At 43.4% G+C, this 17,583-nt stretch overlaps 1 protein-coding gene across 5 annotated transcripts in view; it reads right to left on the reverse strand.

Moving 5' to 3' along the window:
* The window catches only part of MACROD2 (mono-ADP ribosylhydrolase 2), a 2,315,241-nt gene that overhangs the window by 491,384 nt on the left and 1,806,274 nt on the right, over positions 1 to 17,583 (reverse strand). Inside the window, exons 9-10 of one of the 5 annotated variants that reach the window (XR_015139977.1) lie at positions 8,874 to 9,041; positions 6,653 to 8,413 (exon numbers count right to left, since the gene is read on the reverse strand). The exons of the other annotated variants lie outside the window; for them this stretch is intronic. The gene's annotated coding sequence lies outside the window, so the exon portion shown is untranslated. Of the gene's footprint in view, positions 1 to 6,652; positions 8,414 to 8,873; positions 9,042 to 17,583 lie in introns of those variants that run through there. 5 annotated transcript variants of the gene reach the window in all.

Consider the following 17,583-nt stretch of genomic DNA (forward strand, 5'->3'; position numbering starts at 1 on the left):
ACAACTAGAGAAAGCCTGCGTGCAGCAGTGAAGACCCAGCACAGCCAAAAACAAATAAAAATAAGACATGAAATGTATTTATTTATTTTTATCAGAGGATAATTGCTTTACAGAGCTGTGCTTCTGCTAAGTCGCTTCAGTCGTGTCCGACCCTGTGTGACCCCATAGACGGCAGCCCACCAGGCTCCCCCATCCCTGGGATTCTCCAGGCAAGAACACTGGAGTGGGTTGCCATTTCCTTCTCCAATGCATGCATGCTAAGTCGCTTCAGTCGCATCCGACTCTGTGCGATGCTATGAACAGAAGCCCACCAGGCTCCTCTGTCCACAGGATTCTCCAGGCAAGAATACTGGAGTGGGTTGCCATTGCCTTCTCCACAGCGCTATGCTGGTCTCTGCCAAATAACAATGTGCCTCAGTTCTAATTAGATATATCCCCCTCTTTTGCCCCCCACCCCCGTCCCACCCCTCTAGCTCATCACAGAGCTCCAGGCCAGGCTCCCTGTGTCATATAGCAGCTTCCCGCCAGCTATATATTAATATTTTACATAGAGAGTGCATATATGTCAATGCTGCTTTCTCAATTTGTCCTGCCCTCTCCTTCCCCTGCTGTGTCCACAAGTCCATTCTCAAAAGAAGAAAAAGGAACTAGGAGCTGACCTCATGGGCCACAGATAGCAGCAGGCAGAGCTGGGCACCAGGGAGGCTGCCTGCCCTCTGCACACAGCCAATGCCAGCTTTACTCTTTGTCCCACGGTCCGCCCAGAACCCTGCCTACCTGTTTTATTCCACTTAATTAACTAAATTTGTTTTCAGTCATTTCTGGCTTAAAAGAGTTTCTTTTGGGAACGTTTCACTTAAATTCAGATATTATTGTCCTTTTACACTACAGTTTGATATTTCCATCTTAGAGGATCCTCCTGCTTCTCACAGGCAAGGTGAGCAGCAAGACAAAGAAGCAGAAAAGACAAGTTTGTGGGGGGTGATTCCTCATACCCTATATACCTCAAAATAGGGATTACAAAAATCTCAGCAAAGGAAAGCGGCAAAGTTACTTAACAAAAATAGGAAATGTGCTAAAAACAGGAAGGTATACAATTTTAAAGCCAGAAAAAAGAATTATCTGGCAAGAACATAAAAAGTTCACTATTTTTTTTTTTTTTTTCTCTTGCACTATGGGTTTATCCGTTTGGCGAAAATCTTGGAACCTAAATAAAATGTTAACACCCATGGTGCTGCATCTCACCAGAATCCAGAGTGCCTGACTACTGGTTCTTTAAGATACATCAACCCTTCAAGCTTTGCAAGCCTTTGATCTATTCCAACAATCTACCACGTCTGTTGCCTTTAACTGCACTGTGAGGTGTCAGACAATTCACTTTCTATATGCACAATACATGTTTTGTTGTTTTAATGTTGCATAGGATATATTTAGTGATAGTGATCCCAATTTAAGTTAAAATCCAACCATAGGTAGTGATGCCAAAGCAAACAGCTCACCTGTGTGGACGATGAGAGGAACGGGGCAACCCATACCTTGAACACATGATCCAATGCTCCCGTCCACAGGCGATGCCCTGCTGGGCGGCTGGCCTGTTCCCCTTTACTCCAACTGTAAGATAAACTGCTATCTCAGAGTTTTTCAAATGTATAAAAAATAGGAAATACAGTGAGCTCCCGAAGTAACTGGACAACTTGGGTACGGGAGAAAAAGGTCAGAGAAGGAGTGATGTTTATTTTCACTCTTGAGAATAAAAGAATAAAGAGATCACAGAAGAATCTTTGAAATTTAATATGTGTTCAATGTTTGTTTGTCACTTTAGGTTAGGTGTTTGGCATGCATTTTATTTAGTTTTCATCTGCCAGAAGCTGGGTATAATTAAAGTGACTTCCTCAAGGTCAAGAATAGGAATGAGCTGGATTCAAACTCTGGCTTTTCGGTAAAGAAAATGAAGAGCAGTGGCTTGTGCTTGAAAGCCTGGCTCATCACTCCAAGGCTAGTGGAGTCTAGAATGAAGAGTGACACCCTCCTTCCGTCCCCCAATTGATCAGGGTCTAAAGCTCAGTCACAAACAGTAACAGTTTGACAAAGCTGTGACGGCGGTGGGCCAGGAACCCGTGCACGGATGACACCACGTGGACTATCAGCCTCTGCCTCTGTCCTCTGCTAATGTTATTCATTTCTGGGTAAAATAGATTTCCCACTTTTCTATGTCCTTTTCAACAGGGTTGCTAAGAGGCAGATTTCACTGTATGAAGACAGCCTCACAGAGAATGGAAGCAAAGCCATTAAAATCAGGGAGGACTGGATTTAAATCCCAGCTATGTAACCTTATACCAGATTAATTTCCAAAAACCTCTATCTTCTCATCAGTAGGATGAGTATTCACAGGATCACTGTGAATAGCTTTTGTGATTATTGAGAAGCTTAAATGGGTTAACATCTTACAGATCTAAACACAATGGCTGATAAAGAAACAACATTGTATGTTAATAAGGAAATAACCCTTCTTGTTTACATTCAAATGCTTTTAGAGGATACTGGGAAAGGAAAAAAGGAGGTTTGATGATAAGCATTGTATGCATCTCCTTAGCCATCTACCTTTATAAAGGAGGCTGCTGCTGCCGCGCTGCTGCTAAGTTGCTTCAGTCGTGCAACCCCATAGATGGCAGCCCACCAGGCTCCCCCGTCCCTGGGATTCTCCAGGCAAGAACACTGGAGTGGGTTGCCATTTCCTTCTCCAATGCGTGAAAGTGAAGTGGCTCAGTTGTGCCCGACTCTTAGCAACCCCATGGACTGGAGCCCGCCAGGCTCCTCCGTCCATGGGATCTTCCAGACAAGAGTACCGGAGTGGGGTGCCATTGCCTTCTCCGTTTATAAAGGCAAGAAGGACCAAATAAAGTCTGAAGTAAGATGATCTCTTTAGTATTATATATATAAACAAGCCAAAACATAACACTGCGATGCTGGCGTGCCAATCTAAGACCTAAATCAGGAACGAACACAACTGTCATCATAACTAGCAAATCTGGAAGGATGGGAGCAGATGGAAAACTTTAAAGCCATTAATCTCTGACTGTCTACCAACACACAGAGTACAACAGGGTCAGTGTGCCTGTCATTTTGATACAGCCAAATGGCCCCGGGACCTGTCCTGTCATACTAATAAAGTAGGTACAGCTTAATTCCAGTAAAAAAATCTTCCTTTTCAATGGACAGTTTAGGAGATGCAGCTGGATATTCCACCCCCCCCCCTCCCCTTTTTGTTGCCACAGGGAAAATTATCTCTTCCCCTCATAAATGACAATCCCTTTGCAGCTATCCCCAGTCTGGAATTTGAGACCATGCTCTACCTAGATGTACAGAACAGAATATACAGGAGTCAGGGCTTGGTTGCAGGGTGACAGGCTTCTCAGGCAGCTTGTCTGTGCCATTTTATTAGTCAGTGATAAGTGAATGCATTAGACACTCTTCTTTCAGAAGAGTCTGTCCTATTTTCTTTAGCCAGAAACATGGGATGCTTACCTTTCTAAAATTTTCTTTTTTGCATTCATTCTTGTCTAGAGGCACATTCTAGGGGACATTATAAAAATCACTACAAGAAGCTATCCTTTCTGTTCATTTTCTTTTCCAATGTTAGAACTTCTGCGATTATTATTCTGCGTGATGAATAGCTAAAGTCATAGTCATAGCAGAGTATTTCTTCTGTAGAACATGGGGTCTGCAGTCTCATTTATTTTGCTCTGTGTCTTAAGAATCTGTCTTTTAATGCTACTTCTGAAAGAGCTTCATTGCAAAAGATGCTCTTGTGGAGTCTCGAGCTTAATCAATTGCCCATGATTCTGTAGTCCTTAATGGGAAAAGACAGAGATAATGTAATGAGTATTATGCAAAGTTAGCCAAAAGGGAGGCAGCGGAACCCCATCAGCCACCATTATCTCCCAGAAGAGTCGACACAATAGAGGCAGACAATTAGACTGGAGCATTTTCTTAACTAGGCCAGAAGTAAAATCCGGGGGACGAGATAATGTTTGAATTTGGGTAGCAGCCAAGAGACAAGAATCCTAAGCCATCATGGCGTAATCTTGCTGTGTCTGTGTTTGTTAGACTCTAGAATTTGGAATAAGACTGACTCTTCTTGGAATGAAAGCACCAGGAACTATTGACTAAAGTGGCGAGGGAACCCATCGTGCTGTGGCCTGAATCTCACCAACTTCCACTGTTTTCTCACAGACCGTAGGGAAATCTACTTACACAGTCAGGTATCATGAAGTTACCTCATTGTGGGAAGCATGGAAACTTGTGTCTCGTGGGGAGCAGGGAGGTTAGATATTGAATTAAAGAGGCAAGAGAAGACCTGCTGGGGAAGATGTTCAAGAAATAGCCGTGATCTGCACCCAAGTGTGCTCACACAGATCATTGCGTGGGTAGGTAGGATGCAATATCCCTACCCCACGCCTGGCTCCCAGGTATTGCTCAGAGCCTATACACATTGTCTAGCAACTGCTCGAACTGCCAGATTTAGCACTCTGCCTACAATAGATGCAGAAATGAAGTTGTTTAGAAGCAATTACAAAGCCATATTTCAATCAGAACAAATGAACACAGCACAAGCTTAGCATGTAAATGCCGAGGGGGGTCACAGCATGAAGGAATAAGCGGAGTTAGATTGAATTAATCATGAGAAAGTGCAGCAGGATGAGGACTGGCATGTTAATTCCCTCAGGGCTGTGAGCAGTACTGCCCTACCAAGAGGGCCGTGGGGTCCTCCTGCTGTCAATCAGCAGCAACAGGACAGACAGGCACCCAGTAGGTGCTTGGCCATCGCTTAGGATGCCTAATGACAATCATGCAAAGCAAACCATAGGTATAAAAACAGTAGCCCAAACATGTAGCCATGCCAGCAAGTGATGACATGATATTGCACGCAAGAGGCAGTGTGCTGATGGGAAACCCCTGGAGCACAGAGTCCGAGGGAAAGATTCCAGTCCTGATTCTGCCACTGACTTAGCCATGTTCCCTGTGGGCAGCTTTTAATTTGTAAATTCTTTGAGACTCAGCTACCTCACCTGCAAAATGAAACATCAGTATCTACCTTCAGTTCAGTTCAGTTCAGTCGCTCAGTCGTGTCCGACTCTTTGCGACCCCATGAATCACAGCACACCAGGCCTCCCTGTCCATCACTAACTCCTGGACTTCACTCAAACTCACGTCCATCAAGTCGGTGATGCCATCCAGCCATCTCATCCTCTGTCGTCCCTTCTCCTCCTGCCCTCAATCCCTCCCAGCATCAGAGTCTTTTCCAATGAGTCAACTCTTCCCATGAGGGGGCCAAAGTACTGGAGTTTCAGCCCCAGCATCATTCCTTCCAAAGAATACCCAGGACTGATCTCCTTTAGAATGGACTGGTTGGATCTCCTTGTAGTCCAAGGAACTCTCAAGAGTCTTCTCCAATACCACAGTTCAAAAGCATCAGTTCTTCGGCGCTCAGCTTTCTTCACAGTCCAACTCTCACATCCATACATGACCACAGGAAAAACCATAGCCTTGACTAGATGGACCTTTGTTGGCAAAGTAATGTCTCTGCTTTTGAATATGCTGTCTAGGTTGGTCATAACTTTCCTTCCAAGGAGTAAGCGTCTTTTAAGTTCATGGCTGCAGTTACCATCTGCAGTGATTTTGGAGCCCCCAAAAATAAATTCTGACACTGTTTCCACTATTTCCCCATCTATTTTCCATGAAGTGATGGGACCAGATGCCATGATCTTCGTTTTCTGAATGTTGAGCTTTAAGCCAACTTTTTCACTCCCCCCTTTTTCACTTTCATCAAGAGGCTTTTGAGTTCCTCTTCACTTTCTGCCATAAGGGTGGTGTCATCTGCATATCTGAAGTTATTGATATTTCTCCTGGCAATCTTGATTCCAGCTTGTGCTTCTTCCAGCCCAGCGTTTCTCATGATGTACTCTGCATATAAGTTAAATAAGCAGGGTGACAGTATACAGCCTTGATGTACTCCTTTTCCTATTTGGAACCAGTCTTTTGTTCCATGTCCAGTTCTAACTGTTGCTTCCTGACTTGCATATAGGTTTCTCAAGAGGCAGATCAGGTGGTCTGGGATTCCCATCTCTTTCAGAATTTTCCACAGTTTACTGTGATCCACACAGTCAAAGGCTTTGGCATAGTCTATAAAGCAGAAATAGATGTTTTTCTGGAACTCTGTTGCTTTTTCGATGACCCAGTGCATGTTGGCAATTTGATCTCTGGTTCCTCTGCCTTTTCTAAAACTTGAACATCTGGAAGTTCATGGTTCACGTATTGCTGAAGCCTGGCTTGGAGAATTTTGAGCATTACTTTACTAGCGTGTGAGATGAGTGCAATTGTGCAGTAGTTTGAGCATTCTTTGGCATTCCCTTTCTTTGGGATTGGAATGAAAACTGACCTTTTCCAGTCCTGTGGCCACTGCTGAGTTTTCCAAATTTGCTGGCAGATTGAGTGTAGCACTTTCACAGCATCATCTTTCAGGATTTGAAATAGCTCAACTGGAATCCCATCACCTCCACTAGCTTTGTTCGTAGTGATGCTTTCTAAGGCCCACTTGACTTCACATTCCAGGCTCTAGGTCATTGATCACACCATCGTGATTATCTTGGTCATGAAGATCTTTTTTGTACAGTTCTTCTGTGTATCCTTGCCACCTCTTCTTAATATCTTCTGCTTCTGTTAGGTCCATACCATTTCTGTCCTTTATCAAGCCCATCTTTGCATGAAACGTTCCCTTGGTATCTCTAATTTTCTTGAAGAGATCCCTAGTCTTTCCCATTCTGTTGTTTTCCTCTGTTTCTTTGCATTGATCGCTGAGGAAGGCTTTCTTATCTCTTCTTGCTATTCTTTGGAACTCTGCATTCAGATGCTTATATCTTTCCTTTTCTCTTTTGCTTTTCACGTCTCTTTTTTTCACAGCTATTTGTAAGGCCTCCTCAGACAGCCATTTTGCTTTTTTGCATTTCTTTTCCATGGGGATGGTCTCGATCCCTGTCTCCTGTATCTACCTTAATAAGATGCAATTTACAAGTATGTATCTGGCACTGAGTGGGCTCTCAACAAATGACCAACATGCTCTTAGATGCACAGATTGAAGCGCATCTATTAGGATGCAGCGTGGAGACCACGGTCAAGGGTATTAGGATACCCGGGGGCCAGAGTGGCTACTGCTTTTTTCTCCTCTGTCTCCTCCATGAGGTCCAGGTCAGGCCAGGCCAGAGAAGCAATCATCTTCATGGGTCCAGTGGCAGTTCATTGCCAACACCAGTTGAAGGGATGGAAAATGGTCTGATTTAGCTCAGGATGTATTTCTGGTCACTTCCAAATCCAAGTCATGTGGTAAGTGCAAACACTGAGAATACCTTTGAAGACAAAGATGACGACATCCAGGGTACCATCAGTGGGGTGAAGAGTAGCCCCCAAGGATATGTGCAACTGAAACCTGTGGATATGGCCAATTTGAAAAAAGAACCTTTACAGAGATTGTTTAGTATCTAGAGATGGTATCATCCTGGATTACCTCAGTCAGCCTTAATTCAGTGACAAATGTCTTTATAAGACAGATAAGAAGTGGAAACAGACAGGGCAAGACCATGTGAAGTCAAAGGCAGGGATGAGAGCTTGCAGCCACAAACCAGGGATTGTCAGCAACCACGAGGAACAGTTAGGAGACGCGAGGGGCAAACACATTTTCAGATCCTCCAGAAGAAATTAACCCTGCTGATTTTGGACTCTGGGCTTCATGAACTGTAAAAGAATACATTTTTGTGGTTTTAAGCCTCCTGCTTTGTGGGAATCAGTTGCAACAGCCCAAGGAAACTATGACAGCACCCACTTAGGAGGGGAAGGGATGAAGTGACAATGATTGCGGGCAAAGAGAACGGGCCTCCCTGGAAATCTGTGTTCAATCTGCCCACATTACTCTTGGATTAAGCTGAGATATGGTCTATGTGAAGGAAAACTTTTTTACAAAAATAATTATTTAGTTAGTTATTTTGGGCTATCCTGGGTCTTTTTTTTTTTTTTGCTGTGTAGGCTTTTTCTCTAGTTGTGGCAAGTGAGGCTACTCTTCAACATAGTTCTCGGGGTTCTCGCTGTGGTGTCTTCCCTGGTTGCAAAGCGTGGGCTCTTGAGCACGCAGGCTTTCTCGAGTTGTGGCACGTGGGCTCCATGGTTGGGCTCCAAGGCTCTAGGGCATAGGCTTACTAACTGTGGTACAAGGGCTTAGCTGCTCTGCAACATGTGGGATCTTTCTGGATCAGGGATCGAACCTGTGTCTCTTGCACTGGCAGGAGGGTTCTTTACACTGAGCCACCAGGGAAGCCGTAATTTGCAATACGAGTGTCCTGTGTTTCAGGTATTCCCAGGAGTGCTAGAAAAGGAGAGATAAGAAACATTTCACATGGCGGTATTCCATGAAATTCATTACCTGGGAGGGAATTTGTAGACGATTGCACAGATTATGATGCTAGAGAAGGAAGTAATGGTGCCTATGGGGGCTTTCTTGCTGTGGACTGAGTATCTTGTGGCCAATCTCACTCTCCTGAGAGGGTGGGTGAGGGACTTAGAACCCACTATATCCATTTGTGACTGTAATTATGTTAATTTATACTGCAATGGTCTAGCCCCTGCTGATCCTTTATGAAAGGCTTTAGAAGTCAAGGATTCCATAAAGCAGTGCAATTAAGCCAATAACATAAGTGGCAGTTGAGGACTGCGGGCATTGATAGCACCCATCCACCTCCCTTCATCCCAAAAGGGTGCAGACCTAAGGCATCCCTGAGACTGACGAGTGGCACAAGAATCAGCCATCTAGCTCCCTTTTCACTCACATGGGCCGGATTCCATGAGGGTTCATGGGGACCATTTGGATCCTGATTTCTCTGTATTCCAAATTAACTCAGAGAAGCATATGGATGACTGTATTGTACTGCCTCTGGGCATTTTAGACTGATAATGTGTTCCAGTGTCGTCAAATGCATCTTCAATATTGTTGTGAGCTGATGGAGAGGAATTATGCACATTTTTAAAATTTGGCAAGACAAATAGAAGCTTATTTCTCAGTTCTGACACAATGGGTTTACCTTATGCCTTGTTTTCTCCAAATCTCGTTTCAGAAAACAAAGATGCCATTAACAAGCTCCCCATGGTTCTTCCTTCCCTCACCTGGCCCATCTCACTTCCTTTCCTTCTTTCCTTCCTGCTGTTCAAAGACAGAGCAGCCTGGAAGGAGTGTAATTAATGAGCTCCATCTCTGAGCAGCTGGGGGTGGGTGGACGGCGGGAGCCAGAAAGCAAAATGCAATTATCAAGGGGAGGATTTCAGTCCATTTGTTCATCTGCCTTTCTGATTCTGTAGGGGCAGTGAAAGGACAGCAGGATGGACTGGGGCTATTGCCCTGCAGGACATAAGAGAAGCAGAAGAAGAGCCCAGGGTGGGCAACAGCGGGCACGGAAGGGAACCGATGAAAGGATGCAAGGGACTTTCAGGGAGCAGCAGAAGAAAACGGCAAAAATAAGCATTCCTGGAAGAAGTAGCAGGTCAAGTAAAGGGGAAAGGAGAAGAATAAGAACTGAAGAAAAGCAACTTAACACAAGCAAAGGTGTCAAGAGTCACGTGGGATTTCAAAAAGCCTAAGACAGCAGAGAAAGGGAATGAGATGAGGACCACAAAGAGCATAGTGGGGTCAACGATGGAAAAGGCTTACAATTTTTAAATTTGGTAGCCTGTGAGGGAGGCATGGTATCAGTCGGCTATTTCTGCAAAACAAAGCATTCCCAAGGAAATCAGTGATTTTAAGAAACAACGATCGCTTATTCTTGTCTGTGTGGGTCACCTGCTGACTAGTTCACCTGGGTTGGGCTTGCCCGGGAATCTCTGCTCCGAGCTGTGGGTCCAGCCAGACTTGGATCCCTAGCACAGACTGCTCTCAGGTTGATTTTTCCACATGTGCTTCCTCAAGGACCATGGTGAGATGGATACTATCTACCCAGAGCAAGGAGTTTCTCTGGCAATGGTGGAGGTTCAAGTTCTGGGCCATTTCAAGCTTCTGGTAACATGACATCTGCTAACATTCTGTTGACCAAATCATGTCTTATGACCAAGCACAAAACTGCTGCTGCTAAGTTGCTTCAGCCGTGTCCGACTCTGTGCGACCCCATAGATGGCAGCCTACAAGGCTCCCTCGTCCCTGGGATTCTCCAGCCAAGAACACTGGAGTGGGTTTCCATTTCCTTCTCCAATGCATGAAAGTGAAAAGTGAAAGTGAAGTCGCTCAGTCATGTCCGACTCGTAGCGACCCCATGGACTGCAGCCTACCAGGCTCCTCCATCCATGGGATTTTCCAGGCAAGAGTACTGGAGTAGGTTGCCATTGCCTTCTCTGAAGCACAAAACTAATGTGTAAGAAAATTTACTCGTCTCCTGGAGGTGGTAGTGAAGGAGTATGCAGTGGAAGAATGTTCTCATCAGTGATAGATGTGAATGAGCAAGAATAATCATGAAGTTATCACAAGAGGGCTCTCGGACTGCGGCAAGATTGACTGAGAGACAGAAACGCACATATAATAGAACAAAGATACAACTTTATATGCTATGTATTTGCAAAGCCCAAGAACATCATGCCCTGGAACCATGATGTGAAGTGGAGGATTTCCACTTTCCTCCTCTCTGATCAACTTGTTTTGGACAAACATGTGGCCATGTTAAGATAGGTCAACCGAGGATCAGGTCATACCAAAATATCATATTACATAATTCTTTTTCCACTCATGCTGTTTATTCAATTCAGTCTCTAAGTATCAATTTTAATCAGCAAACACATTTACAATGCCATGCAAATTAATGTATCACACAGAATTAGAATGGGTAGGTTGGCTTATGGAAATATTTTAGTAGGCATGATGTGTGAGATTCATAAGACTGCAAACAAACTATAGTATAGTATAATCAAGGCAGAGCTGTGCAAAAGAAAATGGTCAAAGGCTTGAAAATATTGACTTACTGGGTCATTGTGAATAGAAAGAGGAGAAAATATCCCTGCAGTTTTCCCTAATAAATGTAATTAGGGAAAAGTCAATATAATCAAGTTATACCAGTATGGATATTTGGCATGGATACGCCAAATTACTATAACTCAAAGTAGGTCAGAAGGCAGCACACCATCGTTTCAGCTTAGTTGCAGAATGAACGTTTGGTCTGACATGTTACTTCAGTTTCTTGTGTCTCAGTTTCCAATTTTTGAAATAAAGTCCTTCTACTATTTAAACTGTCACCTTCCTTCTGGCTTCTGTCCCCAAGTTTTAATTAAGCATATATGTGTAACTTGAAATTTGGCGGTGCTAAGACGAAGATCTGACAGTTCTGTTCTCAAGGGGCCTAGAACCTAGCAGGGTGGGGTGGGATGTAAAATACATCATATGAATTAAATGTGGCAAGTGTCATGTAGAGAAATGTTTTGGAGACCTTGGGAGAGTAGAGAAGAAGGAAGTCCAGGGTCAGGTGCAGGTTGAAACTTGCACTGAGTCCTGAAAGACTGATGGCAACTAGGGCTTCCCTGACAGCTCAGCTGGTAAAGAATCCACCTGCAATGAAGGAGACCCCGGTTCGATTCCTGGGTCAGGAAGATCCCCTGGAGAAGGGATAGTTTACCCACTCTAGTCATCTTGGGCTTCCCTTGTGGCTCAGCTGGTAAAGAATCCACCTGCAATGTGGGAGACCTGGGTTCAATCCCTGGGTTGGGAAGATCCCCTGGAGAAGGGAAAGGCTACCCACTCCAGTATTCTGGCCTGGAGAATTCGGTCACAAAGAGTCAGACACGACTGACGACTTTCACTTTCAAGGAAATGTTTCAGTCAACTGAAGTGGGGGAAAGACAGCATTCCAGGTGAAGGTAGAAATGACATAGGAATGCAGGTAGGAGAAGGCCCATTTGTGGATGTGCCTGGAAAATCAACTGTAGAGTCTGAATCAAGCATGAGCCTAGAAAGAAGCTGAGGGCACTGCTCAAGAGTCAATAGTGAGACACTGAAGAATTCTCAGTGAAAAAGTACCAGTGTGGGTTTGCATTTTTCCATGGCTCACACCACGGGAAGACAGATCTTCAGGGGTACAAAGCTGGAGGCAGAGAAACCAAGTAAGAAGCAATACAACAATGTTAATATAACATTCTCTTATAAATAAGACAATATAAGAATCCAAGCAAAGGCACTAAAGTAGGGACGGGGACAGGGAACAAGTCAGTAAATATTTGAGAAAACAAAGGAGATTAGCAGTTCATATTGGAGAAGGCAATGGCACCCCACTCCAGTACTCTTGCCTGGAAAATCCCATGGACAGAGGAGCCTGGTGGGCTGCAGTCCATGGGGTCGTTAAGAGTTGGACACGACTGAGCGACTTCACTTTCACTTTTCACTTTCATGCATTGGAGAAGGAAATGGAAACCCACTCCAGTGCTCTTGGCTGGAGAATCCCAGGGACGGGGGAGCCTGGTGGGCTGTCATCTCTGGGGTCGCACAGAGTCGGACATGACTGAAGCGACTTAGCAGCAGCAGCAGTTCATATTAGGACATGCTGGACTGACTTCTCAGTGGAGAATCCAAGAAGAGATATACATAAGCATTGTTATTTACTTTAGGTTGAGAGACAGGAAATCAAGATCCTTGAATTACATCAAAGACAAACATGATGTTACAACCGGGAACTTTGCTTCTTAGTGGACCTCGTGGGAGGTGAGTTTTAGGAGGCTCTAGACAACAGAAATCATTGCAGATGGTGATTGCAGCCATGAAATTAAAAGACGCTTACTCCTTGGAAGGAAAGTTATGACCAACCTAAATGGCATATTCAAAAGCAGAGACATTACTTTGCCAATAAAGATCTGTCTAGTCAAAGCTATGGTTTTTCCAGTGGTCATGTATGGATGTGAGAGTTGGACTGTGAAGAAAGCTGAGTGCCGAAGAATTGATGCTTTTGAACTGTGGTGTTGGAGAAGACTCTTGAGAGTCCCTTGGACTGCAAGGAGATCCAACCAGTCCATTCTGAAGGAGGTCAGTCCTGGGTGTTCTTTGGAAGGAATGATGCTAAAGCTGGAAGTCTGGTACTTTGGCTACCTCATGCAAAGTGTTGACTCATTGGCAGACTCTGATGCTGGGAGGGATTGGGGGAAGGAGGAGAAGGGGACGACAGAGGATGAGATGGCTGGATGGCATCACCGACTCGATGGAAGTGAGTTTGAGTAAAGTCTGGGAGTTGGTGATGGACAGGGAAGCCTGGCGTGCTGCAGTTCATGGGGTCACAAAGAGCCAGACATGACTGAGTGACTGAACTGTACAGAGACAACAGTATCTATGTAATGAGAAATTTTAAGACATGTCTATTTCTTATATACAAAAGTTAGTATTAAAAAATATTGTCTTATTTTTTGAATTATTTTTTATAGATTATTTTTTTGGCCACACCCATGGTATATGGGATCTTAGTTCCCCAATTAGGGATTGAATCAATACCCCCTGAATTGGAAGTTTGGAGTCTTAACCACTGGACTGCTAGGGAAGTACCCCAAAAACATTGCTTTTAAAAGAAAACAAAATTATCAACAGATTTTTCCAAATTAGTATTTTCAAGTGTACCAATTTTATGTGAGCTTTTACAATACAGTATTCTTGTTATTACCTAGCAAATAACTGGTATTTTTACTTTATGTATTCCATCTGATTTTAATTTTGGAGCCTACCTAATGTTGATTTACTCCTGAGGAAACATCACACACGCACACGCGCATGCACACACACACACACACACATACAAACCCCATCTTTTTGATTGAAGTTTTCTGAAATAGTCTATGCCCCCCAGAAGAAAAAGAATCAATATTGTCTTTTCATTTTGCATCTTTCTCTGGCAAATATGGGAAACCATAAAAAAAAAAAACTATATTACAAAGAATGATGCCCCAAGACAGCAGAAGAAAGTATGCTCAAAGAGAGAAGGACCCACGACTTTCCTTCCACCCAGGCACATTTTCTCCTGATTCAAAGGAAATGAAAGAGCACGGGTCGTGCACTACACGTGTGTTGCCATGCCGGTAGATGAGAAAAGAAGTGGAAAGATTTAAGAGAACTGGGAAGGATCTGAAAAGGCACATGTACTGCAATGGGGGGGAAATCACGCAACATTTGCCTTTTAGTTTCTAAGGTCAAAAATCACTTGAAGGAACATCTGGGAATAAAACAAAGACCTTTTGCTGCTAAAATTACATCCACAGTCTATCATTTCTTCATTCTATTTCCTAAAGGGTCGTGACTTAAAAATTCACATGAATTGTTAACATGTAAGAAGGGTGGATACTTGTAAAATGCATTGTGAAATTATTTCATAATGATTTTTGAGATCTCTAAGAGGAATATGCAAATCTAAGCTGCCAGCTTTAATGAGTTGTCAGATATATGTATATGCAAAACTGATTCGCTTTGCTGTACGGCAGAAATGCATTATAAATCAACTATATGCCAATAAAAATTTTAAAAGATAAGTAAAATTTTTAAGAAAAAGAAGAGAAGACCCTAGAGTAAAGGCTTTGCTCTGCCATAGAGGAGTCTAGACCTCTGACACTCCAGTAAAACCCCCAGAGGAGCCGTGTCTTTCTGAGACTTTGCAGAAAGGTTGACAGCAGCTGAGAGGCGGTGCACAGATTCTGTAGTTCAACTCAGTAGAGGTGGGTGACAGTCTGTGGTTGGGCCCACAACTTGGCATGTCCCCTCCTATCTCTTGTCCTTTGGCATTTTCCTTCTGGGTGGGGGAGCTCTGTGCTTCTCAAGCCTGATATTGAACTGCCTGTGGGGCATTTTACAAATAAAGCTGTTCAGGCTCCAATCCCAGACAGCTTTTCAGTGTTGGAGCACATGCATTCTCCAAAAATAAAATGCATGTAAAAAAATTCAGTTGGTAGTTTTGTTGCACTGCCTGGGTTAAAAATGAGAAAGAGAAAAGACGGGAGGAAAGGAGGAAAGAAAGAAACCAAATAAGCCCACTTGGATGGATCCTTACCCCTGTGTATTGAAATTCTGGGCAATACTCTGCTGGGCCATTTCCTTTCCATTCCCATACCTAAACAGAAGCCCATGTGGTAAGCGTACTCGCACAGTGGATCTGATGTGCCACATCTTGCCAATTTTAGTAGCAGTGGGATGCAGAAAGCTACCTGTAAGCAGGACATCACAGAAAGCTGCCATCTAAATCTGAACTCTGCTGGAATTCAGAGTTCCCTGCCAGGTTGGGGAACAGAAGGGAACAGAGGACAACAACTGATTCTAGGCACGCTCAGCTGCTCAGTCCCGTCTGATTCTCCGCGATTCCATGGACTGTAGCCCGCCAGATTCCAGGTACTGGTGAGTTATTGCAAAGAACCATTCCAGCAGCACATGTTGTTGAATCAACTCTGAAAACATTTAAAGACACTGTGTTTCCAGGAAAATCTTCAATGTTCTCTAAAGAGTCTGCAGGTTGAACACCCACCGAAGAGTCATTTTTACTGCTGAAAGGACTCTCCCAGTTGAGAGGGAAGTTGGTGAAATTCTCTTCTATTTTCCTTTTATGCCAACTAGTTTATTGATTTATCAAACACCAGATGAACTGGTTTTCAAAAGCGGTAAAAATTTCAGGCCTCCTGCATCTTTTAAATATTTAACCACCTTTCCTGGTCAAGGGTACTCCTACTTTCCTCCACTCAGATTGCAACTTAGAGAGGCTGGTTTTGTTGATTTCTTTCCCTAGAGCTTGATTTGATGTTTTGGATATGAATCAAAGAACATTAATGAGCATTTCAGTCTAAGCAAAGGATCTCTACATATAATAATCACACATCTTGAGCCAGACGTATTTGCAGTTATTTTCAGTTAGAAGTAGCTATAGGCTTTGAAAAAGACAACATAAATAAAGTCTCTCCCATTATACACCCACAACAGTGTAATTTTTAGACTAACATACAGTCAAGAAATAGATCAGATTTTTTTAAAAAGAAAATGGCATTGGCTAAATTTTCTATACTATATTTTTAAAGAAATCATCTATAAGAACTGCCAAAGGATGGCTGTTAATAGACCTGTTTCTTGCAGGAAGTAAGATGGCAGAGTTCCCAATAATAATTAGGTAGTTGGAGCAACTATCTTATGTAGAATCCATTTCCTTACCATTTCTTCTTCTGTTTTCATTATACAGGCATTTTATCCTGGGTTCCTCTTATAAAAATCATTGATCACCAATCTCTCCTCGAGAAGCTTCTGGTTTTTTTGGATGTAGCTATGAAAAGCTGCATGATAACTTGAAAAGGAAGCATATTATTTTAGTATATTCTTTGTAGTTTCCAGGCTAATAAAGAGCTCTCACTAGGTCTGCAAGTGTGAACCCAATAGTATAATATAAAATGAAGAAGCTGTCACAGGTGGGGTTCCCCCAGGAAGCTGACTCAGAAACAAAGACTTAGAGGCAATGGGATAATGAAGAAGTGCTCTTGGGATCAAAATCCCTAGAAGGGAAGTGAGAAAAGCAAAATTGGGCAGAAAACTGAAATGGAGCTGTGATAGTCTTGCAGTCTCAAAGGTCACAGACAGCTCCACAGGGAGTCTGAAAGTAACAAGACCTTTCAGAAGATTGAGTTGGAGCCAGGGGGCCAAGGCTTTATTCTCCCGAGCTGCTGGGTCACTGAACGTGCACCAACTGAAATGGGAGCATGGCCTTGCTCTCTTTAGCGTGGCAGTGCCCATAGGGGCTGCTAGCTGAGGCTTTCTACCCTACAGCACTCCCTACACTCTTAATGGGGAATCTGGGTGGTGTCTGCCTACATCTACTGCGTTATCTGTAGTGATTCAGTGATGACTGAAGAACCCAAATGGTTCAGGGTCATCTGTGAGCAAATTACCTGTCTGCCATGCTTTACTTTAATGAAAAGGATGAATGAATCAAGTCTGAGGGTTGGAATAGTCCTTGTTTTGTTATTGCTAACTGGAGGGCTCAGAGCCAACCAACCAACAGCAAAGTCATCACCCATGGCTGGACATCAGGCCTTGCGGAACATTCCTCCAGGGGTAGGAGAGTATTAGAATCCAACAGACAACTATTTAACTATACTTTTCATTACCAGCTCCATAAGAACAAAGTGTGATTATATATTAGTATTTTTGCATGTAGCTGTGAATGTTAAATGTACTTTCTTTGTTCATTTCAACTGAGGTTTATTGACTGAGCATACATTGTTTGGAATGGGTACACACATTTTTTTTTTTTTCTATTGCTTGAGCTTTCTGCAGAAGCAAAGAGCTTTCTACTTGTGGGCTCTCTAAGAAGCACCCGTGGAAGAGGTCCTGAGTGGTGTGAAAAGGTGGGTAATGCACAACTCGGACAGTCCAATGGCCAGCTTCTTTCCCAATGATGGGGGCTGGCAACTGGAAACCCAATGAGGCTGAGGGTGTTATTAACAGAAAGAAACAGTGTACATCCTGAACTAAGTTACCTTCGTGTACTTAATCCCTGACTCAAATTTTTAAAA

The sequence above is a fragment of the Bos grunniens genome, chromosome 13 (assembly GCF_055505025.1).
Source record: "Bos grunniens cultivar Pamir isolate PY7600 chromosome 13, Bosgru_T2T1.0, whole genome shotgun sequence".
NCBI classification, from domain to species: domain Eukaryota; kingdom Metazoa; phylum Chordata; class Mammalia; order Artiodactyla; family Bovidae; genus Bos; species Bos grunniens.